This window comes from Dermochelys coriacea, chromosome 1 (assembly GCF_009764565.3).
Source record: "Dermochelys coriacea isolate rDerCor1 chromosome 1, rDerCor1.pri.v4, whole genome shotgun sequence".
In the NCBI taxonomy this organism is placed as follows: Eukaryota; Metazoa; Chordata; order Testudines; family Dermochelyidae; genus Dermochelys; species Dermochelys coriacea.
This window is the reverse complement of record NC_050068.2, coordinates 314,487,183-314,507,992: the sequence shown is the minus strand read 5'-3', so window position 1 is coordinate 314,507,992 and position 20,810 is coordinate 314,487,183. Positions and strand designations below refer to the sequence as shown.

The 20,810-nt window shown below is 41.2% G+C and overlaps 1 protein-coding gene and 1 long non-coding RNA gene across 3 annotated transcripts in view; one reads left to right on the top strand and one right to left on the bottom strand.

The window, feature by feature from the left end:
• PLXNB2 (plexin B2) overlaps positions 1–20,810 on the bottom strand; it is a 362,828-nt gene that overhangs the window by 110,121 nt on the left and 231,897 nt on the right. The gene's annotated exons all lie outside the window — the stretch shown is intronic.
• LOC122456505 overlaps positions 1–20,810 on the top strand; it is a 35,641-nt gene that overhangs the window by 7,282 nt on the left and 7,549 nt on the right. Inside the window, exons 3-5 of the long non-coding RNA XR_006275428.1 lie at positions 5,231–5,233; positions 8,785–8,957; positions 13,694–13,697. This is a non-coding gene — a long non-coding RNA (uncharacterized LOC122456505). The remainder of the gene's footprint in view (positions 1–5,230; positions 5,234–8,784; positions 8,958–13,693; positions 13,698–20,810) is intronic.

Here is a 20,810-nt window from a genome sequence, read left to right as displayed (position 1 = left end):
TCAGTGGTGCAGACGACAGAACAAGGAGCAATGGTCTCAAGTTGCAGAGGTGGATATTAGGAAACACTATTTCACTAGGAGGGTGGTGAAGCACTGGAATGCATTACCTAGGAGGTGGTGGAATCTCCTTCCTTAGAAGTTTTTAAGGCCTGCTTGACAAAGCTCTGGCTGGGATGATTTAGGTGGGGTTGGTCCTGCTTTGGATCAGGTGGTTGGACTAGATGACCTCCTGAGGTCTCTTCCAACCCTAATTGTCTATGATTCTATGACACGCTTGCATTTGAGACTCCAACAGATTGCAGCTCATAGGGGCAGAAGCAGCCAAAGCAGGGACTGCTACACTGGTGGGAGAGAGGGAGGGAGGCAAAACAGGGCTCAGCTGCAGCCCCCATTCCCCCCAGCAACCCCATAGGCCCAGAATGGTGCTGGGGACAACTCCTCCCCCCTCTTGGAGCACTATGACCCAGATAGCATTCAGGGAAACCTGACAGAGGAACCAGCCAGAGACTTCAGCTGGTAGGGCCACAAGCAGCCAAAGCAAGGACCTGTGGACCATTCAGAGAACTTTCTACAGTTTTGACTGACTATCTCTGCCCTGTAACGATTGAACTCTCGTTCAGTCTCCTCACCTCAGTTTCACTCCACACCTTTCCCTCCCCACTCTTCATTTAGCTTATCCCCACCTCCAGAGTAACCCTCCCCACCAAAAGGGAACAAACATGATGTCCTGCTACCATCACATTGTTCACCTCTGCTTGTGTGTTGTATATCCTTTCCCCAGACTGTGTCAGTCTCATCTATTTAGATTGCAAGCTCTTTGAAGCAGGGACTACCTCATATCCTGGCTGGCCATGAGGCATTATTGTAATAAACAGGATACATTAATTATTATTTATTATTATTAAGCAGTAATTACATGATCCTGCAAGACGTTCTGTAGGGGCTTGTAAAGCCCAACTGAAGTCAACAAGAGTTACGTGTGAGCTAAAAGGTGTGAGTGGAGCAGTTTGCAGGATCAGAGCCCACATGAATAAATTACATCATTACCTTAAAGCTGATGAATGTATTTTTACATTAGACTGGCCCAAATCAAAATCCTGCATCTAAACACACCTCAGCTCCAGAGTATTTAAAATTACTAATCCAGATCAAATTCTAACTTGGGGCCAATAAAGGGGCAGAGGGAACTCTTATTTTTATAGCAATCAGCTAATTAGACACAGGAAACATAACCCATGGTTAAACATTTTGCACTCTGATTAAAGAATTTCCATGGGCACATTGTCTTTGCAACTGTGATGCTGGAAGACCAGGTGCCAGCTTCTGCCAAAGACCCAGGACTTCAATGAACACTGACAAATGCATAACTGTAAACCAGCCTGGCTTATCTTGGGTTAGTATAATTAAAACACAGATTAGTGCTATAAACATGTGTTAGATTTTTGTCCTTTATGGAATGCTTGTAGGATGCTGCATGTATTAACCCTACTTATATCTGTATCCCATGGTATAAAGTTAGATTGAGTGTTTGTATTGTAATCCTCTGTAATTGTGTAACGCAGTAGTTCTCACCTTTCCAGACGACTGTAACCCTTTCAGGAGTGATTGGTCTTGCGTACCCCAAATGTCACCTCACTTTAAAACTATTCGCTTACAAGATCAGACATAAAAATACAAATATGTCACAGCATGCTATTACTGAAAAATTAGTTACTTTCTAATTATCATATAGTTATAAAATAAATTGATTGGAATATAAATATTGTACTTACATTTCAGTGTACAGTATATAGAGCAGTATAAATGTCACTGTCTGTATGAAATTTTAGTTTGTACTGACTTCTGTAGTGCTTTTTATGTAGCTTGCTGTAAAACTAGGCAAATATCTTGATGAGTTTGATGTACTCCCAGGGGTATGCATACACTGGTTGAGAACCACTGGTGTAACTCACCATCCAGGAAAAGAACCATTAATTGAGGCAAAAAGAAAGGAGTACTTGGGGCACCTTAGAGACTAACAAATTTATTAGAGCATAAGCTTTCGTGAGCTACAGCTCACTTCATCGGATGCATTAATTGAGGCAAAGTCCTCATCCTGCATACAAGGTGGCCCATGGAAGGCAAATGAGGTATTGTGTAGCATCAAAGGACAGAGACCTTGTTGACTGCATTCCTCACTCCCTTCAGGAAGGGGAGGCCTGTGCATGAACTCATCCCATCAGCTTCGATTCTGGGATGAAGGGATAAAAATCCCTGACATGAAGAAACTGACCTCCTTAAGCTGTCTGGACTCTGAGGGGCAAAGATGCCTAACAATAAGTAAGAGATTCCCATGCTGCTTGGCATGAGTCAGCCCTAAAGGGCATCTAGAGCTGCTTATTAAAGAACTTATATTACTTTTTTAAATCTAGAGTGAAACCCATTTGTGTGTATGCTTCCTCTTTTAAACTTATAAATGGCTCTCGTTATTTTCTGAGCTAATAAATCTTTAATTTGTTAATTACGAGGATTGGCTACAGGCGTTGTCTTTAGTTTGAGAGCTGAGTACAACTGACCTGAGGTAAGTGAGTGGTCCTTTGGGAACTGGGAGTCACCTGACTATTGTGAGTTTTCATGTAAGTGACCATCTATTACATAGTTCAGCTTGCCTATGTGGCAATATAGACTGGAATGACAATATAGACTGGAATTGTCTGCGACTGTGGGCTAGTCTACACTGGGCAACGCTATAGCGCTGCCACGGCAGTGCTTTAACGTGCCTTGTGTGGTTGTGGCCAGGGCCGTCTGCAGCTTTTTTGCCGCCCCAAGCGGTGAAGAAAAGAAAGGAAAAAAAAAAAAAAAAGAGAGAGAGAAAAACCCACTGAGCTGCCGCCGAATTGCTACTGAGAGATGGAATGAAGGACTCGCTGCCGAATTGCTGCTGAAGACCTGGACGTGCCACCCCAATAACGCAGGGAGTGCCGCCCCTTTCTATTGGCCGCTCCAAGCTTCCTTCGCTGGTGCCTGGAGCCGGCCCTGCTTGCGGCCAGCGCGGGAGAGAGATGCTTATGGGGCCAGATCTTAAGGTCTGGGCAAGCTATGCTGAGTGGAGACCTGAGAATCCTTAAGAGGTGGCCCAGAAAGGGCTGACAGACACTCCAATCCTGCTTTCCAATCCCAGGAGCAGCCAAGGGCTGGTTTGGCCCCAGGAGGTAAATAATGGCAGTTTCAGGTACTTTGGCTTACATTGACTGACTAGTGATTGGTCCCTAGGATCTTGTACAAAGAAGGACATCACATGAGTGCAAGGGGCTCTGGCCATGCCACCCCCACTCCCAACAGGCCCCCAAATACAGGGGGAAAGGGTCAAGAGCAAGTGGTGTGCTGCCGAGGTTATCCAATTATTTGGAAGCCAGGGACTATCTTATGCTGGGGAAAATCCCCTGCTGCACCACCATCAGGACAGCTTTCCGGCCCCTTAAGATAAGGAATTAGAGAAGAGTCAAAGATCTAGCCTTGGGGAGTAGCACTATAGATTTAGAATTACTTTAGTTTCTTTGTAAGAAGGATATCTTTGTTCAGAGAAAAAATACACTTACACGATGGTAAAAAGATCTCTGTTGCTAGTTCCATACTGTAACAACGAAATGCTTGTTTTCAATGCTAAGGTCATCTTCACAGATGGATTTTGGACTTCCCCTGGAGGAAATGAGTAGGAAAGCAGAACTTTCACAATGCAAGTGAATCTGAGCACAGCCATGTGAAAAGGAATGCAAGTAAACTATTTCCAAACCCTTTCTTCTCAGAACTGTCATTGCATGACACATGCAGTCATGCAATCAGGCTCAAAGGGTCACACTCACAGGCCGTCCATTTTTATGTAGCCCTCTTTCTAAGAACAGTAACAGCACACCGCTCTCTAGATTTCAATCGTGGAGAGCTACAGCTCTCTGTAGTACCCATCCTACTTGGGTGACGTTATGACAAATACCCTGGGCCTGAGTTAGGCCTGACAAGAAAGGATATGTAAACAGTCAGGAATTTTCCCAGTCTTACAGCAGTGAAGAATGGCAAATAGACTTTCTAAGTTAAATGGCACTTGGCACCAGACAGACCCATAATTTTCCCCCTCCCCACTAAAATATGATTATGAGGCTTAAGAGAACTACTGTATATAAGCTTAAATGCTAAGGCTGCATACATTTATTAACTCATATATCAACAACATTATGCAGTGAGCAGTTTATTAAGCCCCATATAATGAAAACATTTCATTAAGAATTCTGCCCCTTGTTTGATGGTGCTTGCTCTAATGAATTTCTGTCTCCTCATATTTCAGTGTTCTTCTGTTTCTCATTTTGTTTTCCCATTTGGGTTTAATGGGTTCTTCCATTTTTCACTTTAATGTCATTCTCTGGCTGTGCCCACCATTTATCTGGGAAATTCCTAGTTGGTGGGACAGAAACCATGCAAAGGAGGCAAAGCTGTAAACCAGGCTAAATAGAGTTCCATACTATGCTGTACTTAGGCAACTGATAAAGCAAACCGAGAGAGAGAGAGAGAGAGAGAGAGGCAAACATTCTCTGGCTGAAAGTTATTGAATGTTTAGAGCCAAGAAACACAGTTGAGGGAATGGAGAATTTTCCATGCTTCTGCCTCTAGAGATAAATTGCAGGGTTTTGTCTGGTCTATCCCTCATTAAATCTTTTTTGTGGCTTTAGTAAGTCTTCAGTTATGTTGATAGTTTTCATTCCTCTGGAGGTTCATTGTTTGTTTTTCAAACTGGTGCTTTCTTTACACTTTTGAAATGGGTCACTTGAATCCTCTCCCACCCACAAAAAATCATAATTTTCTAATCTTGTGACATGGCTTCGTTAAGATTTTCTCCTCTACTGCTGCTATTTCAGTCCTGGTTACTTCAGAAAAGACACTCGGGTAGTAAAGGAGGAGGTGGAGGAGAAAGAACAAGAACCTTGGGTGATTTTCAGCCAGCCCCCCCCCGCCCGCCCCTGGCCCCCCATCATAGACACAGAGCACCTCATTGACTTTTCATATATTTTCAAATCTTGCCTGAAAAACATTTCCCCTTACCTACATTCTGCAGTTTCTCTCTCTGTAATTTTTATTTTTAGCTTGGTAACTTATTTAACCCCATTACACCTGATTTTTGTTTCAAATGCCCAAGATGGGAAGTCAGATGAATGATTGTTCCAACTAGGAGGTGCACAGGGTGCAGGTAAAGGGCAAAGAGTGGGTATGGCAGGTGGGTGTGGGAAGAGATTGAACAGTGAAAGTATATGGATGGAAGCTGGTGCAGCAGGGGAGAATGGTGTGGGATGCTGGTCTGGGGGATGTAATTGGTGCAGCAGGGAAATGCGAGTTGCTGGGAGGGAGGTCCATAGCAATAGGGCAAGCAGAGTGGGGTAGCTGGAGCAGCAGATGGATGAAAAGGGTCAATGGATGAATAGCTGGAGAGGCTCAGAGCATGGTGTGAATATGAGTGGGGAGAGGATTCACAAGTCAAAAGGTTTCCCGCAAATCAGAGACACTAAAATGGCACATACAGGATAAAGGGTTAATGTAAGTATTTTGGGATACAACTTGCATGAAAGATGCTGTGCAAAACAACGTGGCATTTAATTGTATTTAATTATTTGTTAACATTATCCATCAGGACTTTCTATCTCCATTGCAGAGAAAGAGAAAAACAGAGCTACAGCATTTTGACTTCTAGTTACCCTTCAGTTTTTAAACTCACTGAGAGCAAGGAAATGAGTGGAATGTTCTTAGCCCTAATGGACTGGCTGCCGCTTGTGTTGATCAAAATGTACCTGTGCCGGAACTGGGTGCACTTGCTCCATGTTTCTATTCATTACATTTCACTCCAAATGTACACGCCAGTTAACCAGTAACTGGCATCGATCCGACAGCAGCACCTACTCGTGCCCATCTATTTAATGGTCTGTCAGCACTGCCATTATAAATCCATTTTTATGGATGTATAACATGGCCATGAAATGTGTTTCCTAGCTTCAGAGTTGTCCAACAAGATTTCAGCTCAAGGAGCATTTTTCTTTTAAAAGGCAGTGAGGCCTCGGAGTACAAAATATTTCATCCATTTAGGATGCTCCCCCATCCAGTCAATGATTCAGCGCTTTGTAGTATTATAGGAGGGTTCAACAGCATTGCACCAAGTTGCCCTCGGCCTCCAACCTAGTTCTGTTGCATGTGGGTGAAAATGTCAGATTACTGAAGGTGCAACACACTGTACAGTAGGTAAAAATTCATCCCCTGTACAGAAAGCTCATATGATGCCTATGCATCACTTAGCCATAGACTTGTGTGGGCTTTCTGCACAAACTTCACCCTTTGAGGAGGTTGCCTGAGGAGCATGTACATGCAGCTCCCCTCCGTGCTCTCCATTCCCTACAAGAGTTTGTAGGATCCAGCCCAAGAATCTGTTAATTTTATCTGGCCCCCAATTTACCGTTTCCTTACTTTATCACAGTACTGCCAACTCTAAGCATTCAACAACCATGAGTCAGACCCCAAAGATCATATGTTGGCTTAAAACCCATACAAGATTAAGTACACAGACATTTGGGGCATTTTTATTTGCCTCTGGTTTTGAACCTTTAGGACACACTTGAGCTGTGTTTTCAAGCTTTTCTCCATGACTGCTAGAAACTTACTTTTTTTCTTTTTAAAAGACAGCTGAGATTCTCATGTATTGCTCTTCAAGAAAACCCCACCCGTGTATCATAAAATACAAAACATAAATGATGAGCGTGGGCAATGCTCCATCTGATTGCATAGGGCTTATAGTTGTGCTAAGAAGGAGTCAAGTCAGTTTTTCAAACTGTAGGAATGTGTATTTAAGCAATAGATTGTGAATGCATTACAGTGCCTCACATGATCCTGAAGCATCTCAGCATAAACCCATACTACAAGATACAAGCTCCGAATTAAGCTGTGCAAACCAGTGGTAGTTCTTCTGCCTCAGAGGAGTGCATGCTAAGATTTTCTCCTGTTTGATATTGAGAGTTCCCTGCTTTCAAACCTTGAGTTCCACTTTGATTTACAGGTTTGAACGAAATGCATACTGCAATGTAAAATTCAGCTAATGCCATCTTGTTGCACCATGTCTTCTGGTGAAGCCACGGACTCCCTGTGGTTTTGACAAAAAACTCAAGTACTCTTGTTCACAAAGCTCTCTACAAAGCTGAGGCCTTGTCTTCATGGGAATTTTGCTACTGGCATAGCTGAGAGATTTTGAACTGGGTGCAGCGTATTCCAGTTTGGAACAGCGTTGATAAGTCCAGAGTATGTAATGAAACATGAAACTAGGCAAGTTTCTCATGTGAACACCTTTTGGATACACAGGCCTTTGCAGCTGGATGTTCAACAGCTGGTGGCAGTGTCGTTTTGTTCAACTTGTCTGTCCTTTGGAAGCACAATTTAGCATGGCCAACAAAAACTAGTTCTATTGTCACAGGCAAACAGAGAGCAATGAAAATCCTGCTATATGTGTGACTAGCTCCATCCTGCATGATTAATGATTCAGGCAATCTCCAGAGATTTCTGGTGGGCAGCTTTAGTCACATCCTCTTAGTTTATTCTGTTACATGTTTCTTTTATGGAGCTCATTGCAATGGTTAAGAAATAATTTTCACTGTCTCTTATATTGTATGCTCTCTATATTGGGTACTTTGGCATATAAATCTCCAAATTGAATTTACAGTTTCTGTTCAATATATTTGGTATTGTGTATAGTGGATAAACCACCATCTGAAACAAGCAATCAGCATGTATTATAATGCCAGATACATATTCAAGAGCTATTCTAAACATGATTAACTTTCTCTGAAACCAAATCAGGTGAAAACTGATAGGACAAAAGGTTTATTGTGGGTAGTATGTATGTTTTAGGAACAGTAATATACCTAAAGCATGACATCATTTGAAATAGCACCTGCATTTCTCTGCTATGGAATGGAAGGATTATCATAGCTAAGATGTTAATATTCAGTCTGAGCCAGTAATTTGGATCAGGGTGGATAAAAATCAATAATTTTTTAAAAATAAAATTCAAAAAATCAGATTTTTTATTTAAATTGGATTTTTTTTGATAAAATGCTTTTGAGGGGAAAAATCTATCTAAAGATAGGTTTAATTAAGATATATTATAGCTCAAAGATATCTCATCATGGAATAGGAATTATAAATTCTAATTCTATAGTATGAGACCATATATTCATGTAATGTTTAAAAAAAGTTTTGTAAATGAGGTCCAATAGTTCATGGATTAGGGACCCAATTTTATGGGGTTTCAGGAGCTTCTGTATAGATTATTTCGGTTAATCTTTCTATCTACTGAATGGGACTCAGTGCTCAATCTAGAAGGTACAATCAGAGATGCTTAGTTTTGCAGTTCTCAAACTGTGGATTTGTGTCTACAAAGACAACATGCTTGGTAACAGCAAAAATGTTTTTAAATAAATAATATATAGAGGTGAGAAATAACAGACCTTAACCTTATTGGCCCTCTGCAAATTTGTGTACACAAAGTCAATCCCTTACCTCTCTCTAAAAGTGCAAAGTTTCAAAAAGTTAAACGAATGCAAGATTGTTGGGGGTGGAATAGATCTGGACAAGGAGACGAAGCCTGGAGAAAACTGTGAGAAGGGAGGGAAAGGCAGTAGAAACAAAAGTGAAACTGTTTGAGCAGCATATTCCAGAAGTCTTGAGATATTTCCAAGTGTAGCCTTCACTGATTTTAGATCTACCATGCCATTCTCTCACTAGCAGCAGGCTGTAAAAGAGACCCAGTTTGGGAATATTTTAATGAAGTTCCTCTACCTGTGGGTAGGACAGGCATGCGTGCAAAATGCAAACAGTGCAACAAAGAACCGCAAGGCCTGGTTGCCTAAAACAACATCATGAATAGTGTTCCTTCTCAGAAGGAAGCTGCGTTAAAGGTGATGAAAGGAACATGTCTGAATATGCAGGATCTTCAAGTTGGTAAACTTTATTTCAAAAAGAACGAGGAGTACTTGTGGCACCTTAGAGACTAACAAATGTATTTGGGCATAAGCTTTCGTGGGCTAAAATCCACTGCCTGTCTTTCTTCTGGACTATTCTTGAATTCTCATGTTTGAGCAAAAAAATATAGTTGTTACTCTATAGTACTATCATTTTCAATGCAGTTGTGATAAAAAATAAATGGGAAGATCTGCCTATTTCTGCTATTACAATTTCACTTTTAAAGTAGTTCTGAGTGTCAGTGAATGTAACGAGTAATACTAAATGAAGAGTATGGTAATAATAATTAAATAACTGCATGGATTTATTTTGTTTAGGAGAATCCATTCTCAACATACAGGATTCTGAAGACTATCCACCTTCAAGATCACCATCATTTTCTATAGTTTCAGAGTTATCTGCCAATGATTGTGTTTCAGTGAAATCATGTATGTCACATAGTCCCAGTATATCTCCTGTAGCAAAAAGAAAAAAAAAACTCCATCAACCAGAAACAGCCATAGATACGCTTGTGATAAGAACCAGCAGATTACAAAAAGAGGCAATTGATGAAAAAATTGCCCAGTTTGTTTATGCAACAAACTCTCCTCTCCATATGATTGAGAACCTACACTTCATTAGTATAGTTCAGTCATTAAGACCACGATACGGTCCACCCAATAGAGCAGATGTCGCAGGCAAATTGCTGGATAAAGTGTATGAAAGAGAAATTGAGCAGCGTGTAAAAGGTCTAGAGGGTAAAATTGTTAACCTGAATCTTGATGGGTGGAGCAATGTCCACAATGATCCTGTTGTATGTGCTTGTGTGACAACAGAAGAAGGGAATGTCTTCCTTACAGAAACAATTGATACATCAGGGAATGCACAAGAAGCAGCTGTAAAAGCAGCTGTAAAAGCTGTAACAAACTGTGAAAAAAATGCAAATGTCTAGTACGCAGCTTGGTCACAGACAATGCTGCAAACGTATCCAAGATGAGAAGAAATTATTTAGAAGAGAGTCCCAAGCTAATAACATACGGTTGCAATGCTCATTTGATGCACCTGCTAGCCAAAGACTTCAGTGTTCCAGAAATAAAGGCTAATGTTGAAATTGCAAAATACTTCCATAACAACCACTTTGCAGTAGCTGCTCTGAAAAAAGTGGAATGAACCAAGCTAACCCTCCCACAAGACGTGCGATGGAACTCAGTAGTGGACTGTTTTGAGCACTGAACTGGCCTAATCTCATGACAGTTTGTGAACAAAATCATGAAAAACTAGATGGCACTGTCACAGCCAAAGTTCTCAAAATTGGGCTTAGGAGAAATGCTGAACACATGCTGAGTACCCTGAAGTCTATTCTGTAGCCTTGAACAAAATGCAGGGAAATAGCTGTTTTATTGCTGATGCTGTTGAAATCTGGAAGGAACTGAGTGAGATCTTAAAAAGAGAAATATGCAATGACAGAGTTAAATTACAAGCATTAAAAAAACAAATGGAACAAGCACCATCTCCAGCTCATTTTCTTGCAAATTTCTCATTTTCTCAATCCTCAGTACCAGGGTCAAACCTTAACTGCTGAAGAGGAGGAGTTGGCTACGACATGGACATCCAGCAATCACCACTCCATAATGCCAACTATAATAAACTTCAGAGCGAAGGGTAAACCATTCAAGAAATATATGTTTGCTGATGTTTTAAAGAAAGTCACACCAGTGAACTGGGGGAAGTCACTTAAGCACTTGGATTCACTGACTGTTGAGGTGATAATCTCACTTTTAACAGCAGTAGCTTCTTCTGCCAGCGTAGAAAGAATATTTTCTTCCTTTGGACTACTTCATTCCAAACTGAGAAATCATTTGGGACCTGAAAAAGCAGGAAAGCTTGTTTTTCTTTTCCTGATTATGAACAAACAGGAAAATGGAGGTGAAGACAACTGAGTTAGCTGCAGAAGACAATATTTCAAGTTTCTCATGTTGACCTGGCTGACACAGTCTATTTAATTTTTGTTTTTTTTTTTAATACATTTCATTTAACCATTTTAGTTAAAAATAATTTTAACAAAAACCTGATTTAAAAAAAACTTGAATTTTTAACTAAATTCAAAAATTCATATGCTTGTTTCGTTAAATATTATACGTTTGCTGTTGAAAAAAAAATCCAGAATACATAATGTTGTTGTTTAAATTAATAAAGTGATTAATGTCTGTCTGGTGATGTTCTCCTCCGAATACAGCAAGGCAAGAAAATCCTCCAAATATTAATGATTAACTTGTTGAATTGGAGATAGTTCACCCCCCAATGACTTCATAAATATCTGCTTCAGATACCTTTGGTAAATGAAATAACCAAACAATCATTCATTTTCTGATATAGCTGTAAAACTAATCTGAAAAGTTTTCAAAATAAATCACTTTAAAATGTATAGTGTGTACCTTCTAAAAATGAAACCTACATCTATCTCTGAGTTGTGAAGAATATGTATTAAGTTTATAACAACCAACAAGAATACACTTTTATGTAGAAATCCATGATTAAATCGAGTCTTCCTGGCTAGTGATTTAAATTATGAATTAAATCAATTTGATTTAAATCAAATCCACCTGATTTGGAAGGACTTGCTCTAGAAGAACTAAAATGTATAGCATAACATATGCTAATGGCACAAGTAACCACAAAAGATTCAACTATGGTAGAGGTAAAGCATAAATGACAACAAATACTGGGAACCAGGGACTATAAACTTTTGTTCTTATTGTATATTCTCTGTATTTGTTATTTTGTAGGATCAAATACGGACAAGCTAATTTGCTCTGTGGGATATTGCTCCTTAGCCTTGCAAAATATGCTTTTATTAATCCTACCCCTCCGCAGGCATTTTTGCAATTTAATCAGATGACTCTGTTATGCATTATTAGTTGTAAGATGATCTAAGTTTTATCAGTTTCATTAAAATTGTTTGCCCAGAATCAAATTGGCCCACTTAGATGGTAGCCGCACATCCCCCTCTCAGATAGGTGAACTCCATAAACTTTGTAAGTGAACTCCATAAACTTTCGCTCAGGCCTTATTAGTCAGATATAGTAAGTGCTGAAATAGATGCCTAACTATGGTATGTGCCTTGATTTGCATACACATGAATGTCATGCACTATAAATTAGCCATTTTTTGGCAAGGATTTGTAAGACATTGGGCGTTCGTAATACCCTAATAATTCCTAACCACTGACATTGGCTTCTTCAGAACCACATGAATTTCTAAATACATTTTGTTAAGATGTCAGTATTTTGTATGTTTTGAGCATTCACAATTTAATAAGCAATGTAGTTTCTCCAAGCATAGTTATGCTGATTCATCCAGCTAACAGTATTGTATGTGTCCACATACTGAATATGGCTATAAAGACCATGTGGGTTGTTAACTATCAAGGAGGGTGGCCCTATTAAAAAAACATACTGTGGGACTTGCAGAGCCAGTGACAGGTTTCCACGTGCAGGAAATACCTTGTATGAAGAGGTTTCCCTTCCAAAACTAAACTGTAGGCCAGTCAAGAGGTCAGAGTCTCATTTCAACTATGCACTGTTTCTCAATGTGGCCAGTATCTTGACACAAGACAGATTGATGCTGTCCGCTTGCAGCCCCCAGGGAGATATGTCAGAGGAAGCTATGTTCAAAGCCATAAAGTTACACGTGCATCTATGGTGCTACATAAATGGTTTTTATGCTTTTAAATCCATCATCAAATACATACCACTTGCCACTGGAGTCAATGGGCATTGCATATAATATTTCTGTGGGCAGTTTCGACCCCATAGCTGTAATCAGGTGACTTTGAGAACGATATAAGGAAGAGTGGGAGCAGTAGATTGAGCCTACTCAATGAGGTGAACTGCACAAATTTATAATTCAAAGGGCATTTGGTGAAAGAAGAGCAACTGTGAGCCAGAGGAGGTATAACAGAAATGGCTACAGAGCATCTTCTGAAGTACTGAATGAGAGCATAAAAATTATTGTGTGTGTAAGAGTTTGAAATGTTTGCTAGTTTGCTTTGGGAATTCTATGACTAGAAGTTTCAATTGCTTCTGGCTTGGTCTCTAGACTAGTTCTGTATCAGCATCTGTAATCTACTGAAGTTTGCTCAGACTGAATAATCTGTTATTTGATATTGCTCATGTGATCAGAAAATGGATTTCTGCTATTAACACAAAGCATAGAAACTGGGCCAGGGAAAAGTTGATACAGCGATGGAACTGTACTAGGTAACATGGTCTGATGGATAGGGTACTGCAAGGACTGCAAGTCAGAACACAAGTGTCTTATTTCTGGCTCTGCAGCTTTGAGCAAGCTTCTGCCCTCAGTTTACTCATCTGCAAAATGGGATTAATGGTGCTCATCTATCTTTGCAAAGCGTTTTATGCTAGTGATAAAAAACAGTAATGTTATTTCATTGCCATTTTTTAAAGAATATAGTATGCTGTTGAAGATTTAATTGCACTAATAAACTATCCCCAAGGCACATATCTCTCTTTATGCTGTACATAGGTAGACACATGCTTTTTAATTAATTACTGTATTTAATGAGGTACCAGATTGTGCCTTACAGACTTTCTGCCATGGTGGTGATGGGCTAGAGAGGAAACAGGAAAACCTGGAGTACACACTACAGTGCTCCCAGCTGTTAGCTGGTATAAAGGATGGTGAGGCTATAGCTCTGTCATCATCCAAGTCAGGTGTAGTCAATTATTTTTGTCTAGGTCCACATTTCTTGGTCAAGAAATAGTCAAGGTCCAGACTCCAGAGAAAATAACAAAAAAACCCAATAATAATATTGATAAGTAAATAGAAAGCTTTGGGGTCCATTCAAAAGCATCTGGTGGTCCAGGTTTGGCCCTTGGTCTGCCTATCGACTCTCCCGATCCAATTCCTCTTCCTTTGCACTAGCATAGAGCAGTGGCTTTGCTTAACAGCTACAATTGTGGCTAGCTCCTGCACATGGGCAAAAGCAAGAGGGTGAAGACTTCTTGAACCCTTCCTTGAATCTTGTTTGTATGTCCAGACAGGCCGACCACAATGTGTCTCTTAACACTTGTTGGAAAATGTTAAACAAGATCACATCAAATATACCTGCAGAAAGAACTGCAATTCCGCAACAGAGTCGGATATAATGCACAAACATACATATCTCACAGGACACATCCTAACAAATAGAAGTGTATGTGGGTCCCCATTGGTATTCCACTTAATGAACGGAAAGCATCGCATAGTGTGTGCAATAGCAGAAATACCAGACTAACAGGTATATTGTCTGATCCTGCATCAAAGTCAGTCGGAGCTTGCCAGTGACTTCAGTGGGAGCAGGCACAGGGCCATACTGAATAAAGACAATACATTATTAAACCTGGCCTACACACAAAGTTGCACTAATTTAATTGCAGGTGTGATATTAAACTGATTGCAAAGTAGTGCAACTTTGTTTGATTACTCTCATATTGTGAGGCAAACCCACAGCCAAACCAGGGCTATTCACTTCCCTGCCATGACTCACCCCTCCAACAGAGCCTGCAGTGACTCATCACTCAGACATGCTGCAGCAATCTATCCCTGAGCAGGGCCAGGATCAGATTCCTTCCCTCCCCACCCCCACAGAGATATTTAATTGACCCCACCAGCTGAAGTTAATCCTTTCAACAGCACTACCTGGCCAGGAACCCTCCTCCTGCTCCTTCACAGTGTATTAGACTCCCTAGGCTTCCAGCCTGCCCTTGAATAGGTTCCTTTTCCTGTCCCAGCGTTGTTCCAGCCCCCTCCTGTCTCGTCCACACCCTACTCTGACCTTGCTCCAGTCCTGTCACTGACCCGCTCCAACCCTTGGCCTACATCTGGACTCTGACTGGGCTACAATACCGATTCGGCTTGTCTACAGATTCTGACCTTGATTCTGACCCATGGCCTGGCCATGGGCCCTGGTTTCAGCGCTGCCCTCAGCTTGGTCCCAACCCTATGTCCAGCTTCAACCACTGCACCAATTGGCCTGACTGCCTGGAATCAGAGACTGACACACATTTAAACCAGTCTTATATTGGTCTAGTTTGCACCTGTAATTTACAAAGTTACCTTAACATCAGATCTTTAGCTAAACCAAAAAGAAATGGAGTACTTGTGGCACCTGAGACACTAACAAATTTATTAGAGCATAAGCTTTCGTGAGCTACAGCTCACTTCATTGGATGCATTTGGTGGAAAAAACAGAGATGCATCCGATGAAGTGAGCTGTAGCTCAGGAAAGCTTATGCTCTAATAAATTTGTTAGTCCGTAAGGTGCCACAAGTACTCCTTTTCTTTTTGCGAATACAGACCAACACGGCTGCTACTCTGAAACTTAGCTAAACCAGTGCAAGTTCTGTGTTTATAGACAAGCCTTTAAGCAGACAGTTTAGCAAGGAAAAAACACCACAAATATATTATATGTATTGTGCACACAGATTTACATAGGATGATGTGACAAGAGGAACTAATTCACTGTTTAACTGTCTTGAGAGGCTGACCATAGTCTGGAATGGAAAACAGAAAAATTGTATCTATCCAGGAATTACCTATGAAATGGAATAGGCATAAAAATTGCCTGTCTTGTGCACATATTAATTCACTGAAATAATTGATCCCATATGATAAAGAGCAACACTGGTGGGACTTGACTAGTCCAGACTTTAATGAAGTGTGTCTCTGGCAGTGGATTTAAAGTATGTGCACTCCCACTGCACTGTGCTTTGAGCCAAAATTCAGGTCTAGTGGTTTAAGATTAAACACCGTTAGGGTTTTGATTAAGGAGGTTAGCATTCAAAGACCAAACCTAGGTCACCTTGCTCAATCTTTTCATTTTGTAACGTATGATTACTTAATACCGGGGAAGAGGATTTAGAAGAAAAGGTCAGATGCCTGTTTCTGTGCTTTAAAAAAAAAAACCAAAAACCAAAAAACAGGGAAAATCCAAAGCTGAAAAGCTCAGTTACCTATTTCAACACAGGTCATTGTTAGGCCTGAGCACATCAGGAAAAAATGCAACAGGGTCAATTAAGTGATTAAACAAACTCCTCCCCTGACCTTAAAAATAGCTGTGTTCAACAGGAACATTCATGTTTGCTTATTTCAAATGGTTCCTTAGCTAGCAAGCCTGTGTGTTGTCTTTTTATATTCTTCCAGCAAAGTACAAATCCAGTGAATAAATTCTAATTGCTAAAAATGCAAGTCAACAGGTCTTTTTGTGTGAGATGGAGTTAAGTTTCATTTGTGTCATGTACTTGAGAAACTTCACGTTATAAACATGACAGGACATACTGAAGCACTGGGGTGTGCTAAAGGACTTTATTAAAGATACTGAATTTAATATTTTATGAGGATTTGTTTACATTAGCCTTCAAGGGACAGTGAGAGAGAGACAAAACAAAGGTTTGGAAAAAGCAACATACCTTTTCCTTGTACCAACCAAAACCCATAGTTTTTGTCCCATCCGACCCTGCCTCCCAGAATCAGTACATAAGGTGCCACAAATACTCCTTTTCTTTTTACATAATCACAGATGCCTGTGGCAGGCAGCTGGTCTTTAAGTTAGACAGACTGCTCTGAATTTTCACTGCAAGCCAATCACCTCTCTTTTATATATTTCAGTGCATTATAATAATAACCACAATGACTTCCATAGTGGTCTTGTTATTCTGATAATGATCAGCACTTTATTAATCACCCTTTGTTTAATCCTGTTACTACTGCTATTTGATTTAGGACATCTTTTGCAAGCTTCAGAGTGATTTACACAGAATTACAAACTATGATCTGCATAGACTGGGAATTACCTCACTCTTTACTGAAATCAGTGAGGGTGAAACACAGCAGCCATTGTACTGGCACCAGGAACCTCCACAACTTCTTTTGGGACAGGACTCTCTCCAATTAAACAAACAGAGCAATTTAGATCAGCAGAAGGCAATTACCAGAGTTGGAATTTGGCCAAATCACTGAAGCAAAATACTATTCTTAGAAAAAGCTATATGGGATCTTTAATGACTAGAAGCACTCAGGATCTTTGTTTCATTTCATGCAAATGATGGCACCGCCAACAGTACAGTGCTCCTTCAGCAACACCCTGGGTGTGACTGGTGCATATTATTATATGCACAATGCCTCGCTTCAAAAGGACTCTTGGAAATAAGTGGGGTTTTATTCCTCTCCTCTCTTGCCCTCATTTCCTATATACTATACACACTAATATTATATTTATTATTTAATATTGAGAGTGGGCACTCAGGAAGTCAGGACAGAGGGTTCTCATTTTGGCATGTGCCATATCTTCCACCACTCATCTGACTGCCAGCAGGAAAGCAAACCCTACATTAAAATTCCTTATTTCTGGAGAAAGGAGCTGATTTTGCTTCTCTGCCCCATGGCTTCTCTGTCAGGGCCTGCATTTATTTTAGGCTAAGAACGCAAGACTGATAGCTTATAAAATTAAACACTTCCACAGGCAAATTACTCCGATACACCAATTAGATGCAGCACTGGGGTCCTATCTTGTACATATACTTAATTGTTACCATGATGTTGTTGAGTCTGGGGTGGTTCTCGGGAAAAAGAGGAGCTGGAGAGTCCCAGACTGCTAATTGGAATTAGTTTGATATTTATTCTTTTTACATAGTTCATTAATATATAATCTACTGCTGGGGGAATTCTGCACCAAAAAATTAAAATTTCTGCGCACAATATTTTAAAATTCTGTATATTTTATTTGTCAAAATTACACAATTTTATCATTCCAGTTTCAATTATTTTGGTAATTTATGTCAAAATACCCATCAGCAAATATGTCTGTAACAATACAGACGACAAAAAATATTTCCATAGGAGTAGAAAGTTAAAGAAACCCCTCTGCCCACATACTCACTGCAGGACTGAGGTATAAGTTACCCTATAATAGGAGAGATGGGGAGGAAGGCAGAGAGCAGATTAGTCAGTTCAGAGAATGCATTAGCTTAGGGAGGTCTGTTCTCAGTCTTTTCCCTGGGAGAGATGAGGGTGCGCCCAGCTTCTCTGACGGCAAACAGACCCCCAAATCCTACTTAGCTGTGCCTAGTCCCTCACCTTTCTTCAGCTCCCCCTCTCACGATCCTTGCCCCAAGGACTGTTCCCCCTCAGCTGCTTCTCCCACACTCACTGCTCCTTCCCTCAGGGAACAGCTCTATGCCCTCACCTCTCCCTTCTCCTGGAGATGGACTCCCCTTTCCCACTCCACTGCCCCCACCTCTCCCTTCTCCTGGAGATGGACTCCCCTTTCCCACTCCACTGCCCCCTTCAGGCTCCAATTCCCCATCTGCAGCTGGGGGCCCTGTGCTCCCTCTGCTCCTCCCCCGCCAACTGGGGACCCTCTGTGTCTTTCCCACCCCCACCATGGGGCCCCGGCTCCCACCACGGGGTACTCTATGCTCCAACCACCACCACTAGGGACCCCGTGCTCCCCTGCACACACTCTGACCCCTATCTGAGCTGCCCCATCCCCAGAGGCCCTAGTACAGCAGAGAAAACTGACCGAGGGAGCCACAGCCAGAGAACCCTGGCTACTGGAGGAGGGATCTGCCTGCAGTGCTGCAGGTAAGAGCTCTGTGTTGGGTGTGCGCTACGATCAGACCTCTGGTGTGAAACTCGGGGTAAGGCAGGTGCCCCCCCGGCCCTCCCTAAATGGCACCCCTGGCCAAGGCTCCCCTCAGCTTCCCCACAGCTGCTTGTGTCAACCCCACGCCTCTGCAGGGTGAGTGCAGTGACAGGGGCAAGGGGAGCACATTGGGGCTGCCTCCCAATGGGGAGCGCAGGCCACTGGCAGCACGGAGATTGGGGGGGGGGGGCATCACCCTGCAGGCTTCTCGCCCCCACGACTTGGACTTGGTGGCAAGTCTGCACCTGACTCTGACACAGCACAAGGGCCGGGCCAGGCCTGCCCCAGAAACACCCAGGGGCTCTGCCCCTTTGTCCCAGGCACACCATAGTAGCGAATGACAAGGGCAGAGTCTCACATACACACCCAGCCCCGCTTTCTCTTCTCCGCCCCTACCCCCTCCCTATGAGGTGGTGATTTACATCTCTCCCAACACTCAAACAGACATGCCCGTTTGGGACTGCTGCAGAGGAGGGGCACATGAGCCCCTCTCATGGCTTCCCTTTGCTTCCCTGTCAGAATCTATTATTCTGCAGGGAAACAAAAAAAAATCTGCAAGGGACAAGAATTCTCTGTGCGCGTGCACAAAATTCCCCCAGGCATAATAATCTGTGTGCTCCATTGTTTATTAGTTTTGTTTGTATATTTACTAATTTGCACTCAGCATCCATGTTTTGCAATAAGATGCACACTATTGCATTGCACTACAAAAACCTGCATGCTGGATTTTCACTGACCTTCCACTGTCCATCAGACTGAACAGTGAGACATTGCAATTGGGTTAATTTCTAACTGAAAGAAGAAAACCACCTGTAGATTACCAACACTTCTTATACCACCTTGTTTTCCTTGGAAGCCTCAGATCAGAACACAGTTTCCACCCTGTCTACCAGGCAAAATCTAAGAGGTGGTGACATGGCTTTAGACAACAACAACTGTGGGAGTGACCAGAGATCCCAAAGGAGATCAGAGGCCCACCATGTCAGGCATGATAAACAGCTGGTAGATACAGTCTGCCTTCTATCTTCTATCTGAAGATACAATCTAATCTAACTTGTTCTTATTCTTTCTTGTTGAACTATTCATTGGTATTTGCCTTCTTCAAACAAAAGTGAAGCATCCTGTAAATAAAACTATTAAAACTTCCTACTCTAAAATGATTTAAACTTTTTTCCCATTAAATGTGTATGAAGATGGGATTTTATTAAAATGAAAAAAGAAAAGGAGTACTTGTGGCACCTTAGAGACTAACAAATTTATTAGAGCATAAGCTTTCGTGAGCTACAGCTCACTGCATCCGATGAAGTGAGCTGTAGCTCACGAAAGCTTATGCTCTAATAAATTTGTTAGTCTCTAAGGTGCCACAAGTACTCCTTTTCTTTTTGCGAATACAGACTAACACGGCTGCTACTCTGAAACCTATTAAAATGAAGGCTCCCTTCCCAAACTAGCAAACAGTTCTTCCCTTGACTTTTAACCTGGAAAAATATGCAGGTTTTTTTAAAATATAATTTTTGACCATTATACTGGTATCCAATCACAGACCTCTAATCCTAATTAAACCCTGATACAGAAAGAATCTTATCTTTTAAAGGTTTACTAACAGTACACTGGTTTCCACATGGGAGCCTGGAAACTGACTGGTTGCATGGAGTTTGACATTTTATATCGTTGCTGTGTGGAAATGAAGCAGAATTACTGAATAATTACTTTTAAGTATATGATTGTGGTACCATAAAAGCCCCATGAATAAGACCAATTTGAGGAGGGGAGAAAAAGCTTTCACATAATTTTTCCCCTCCACAGCTGGATATTCATTCCCCGCAGTTTCCATATTTTTCATTAGGTTTAAAAGGGTTGCCTTCTGCATTATTCTTTTCAAGGCTTGGATTTTAGAAACTACAGGAGGAAAAATTGAAGAATTCCACAACTATGCAAAAAAACAAAAAAAAAAAGCAGTTTTTATGAATAGAATTTTATAGGATAGAAATTGGTTTTCTATAGCACTGTTCAAACTCAAGTTATCCCTAAATAGTGAGTTAATGCAGTGACTGCATACCATAGGCAAGTTTATAGTAACCAGACAGACAGAATAAAATAAGTATTTAAA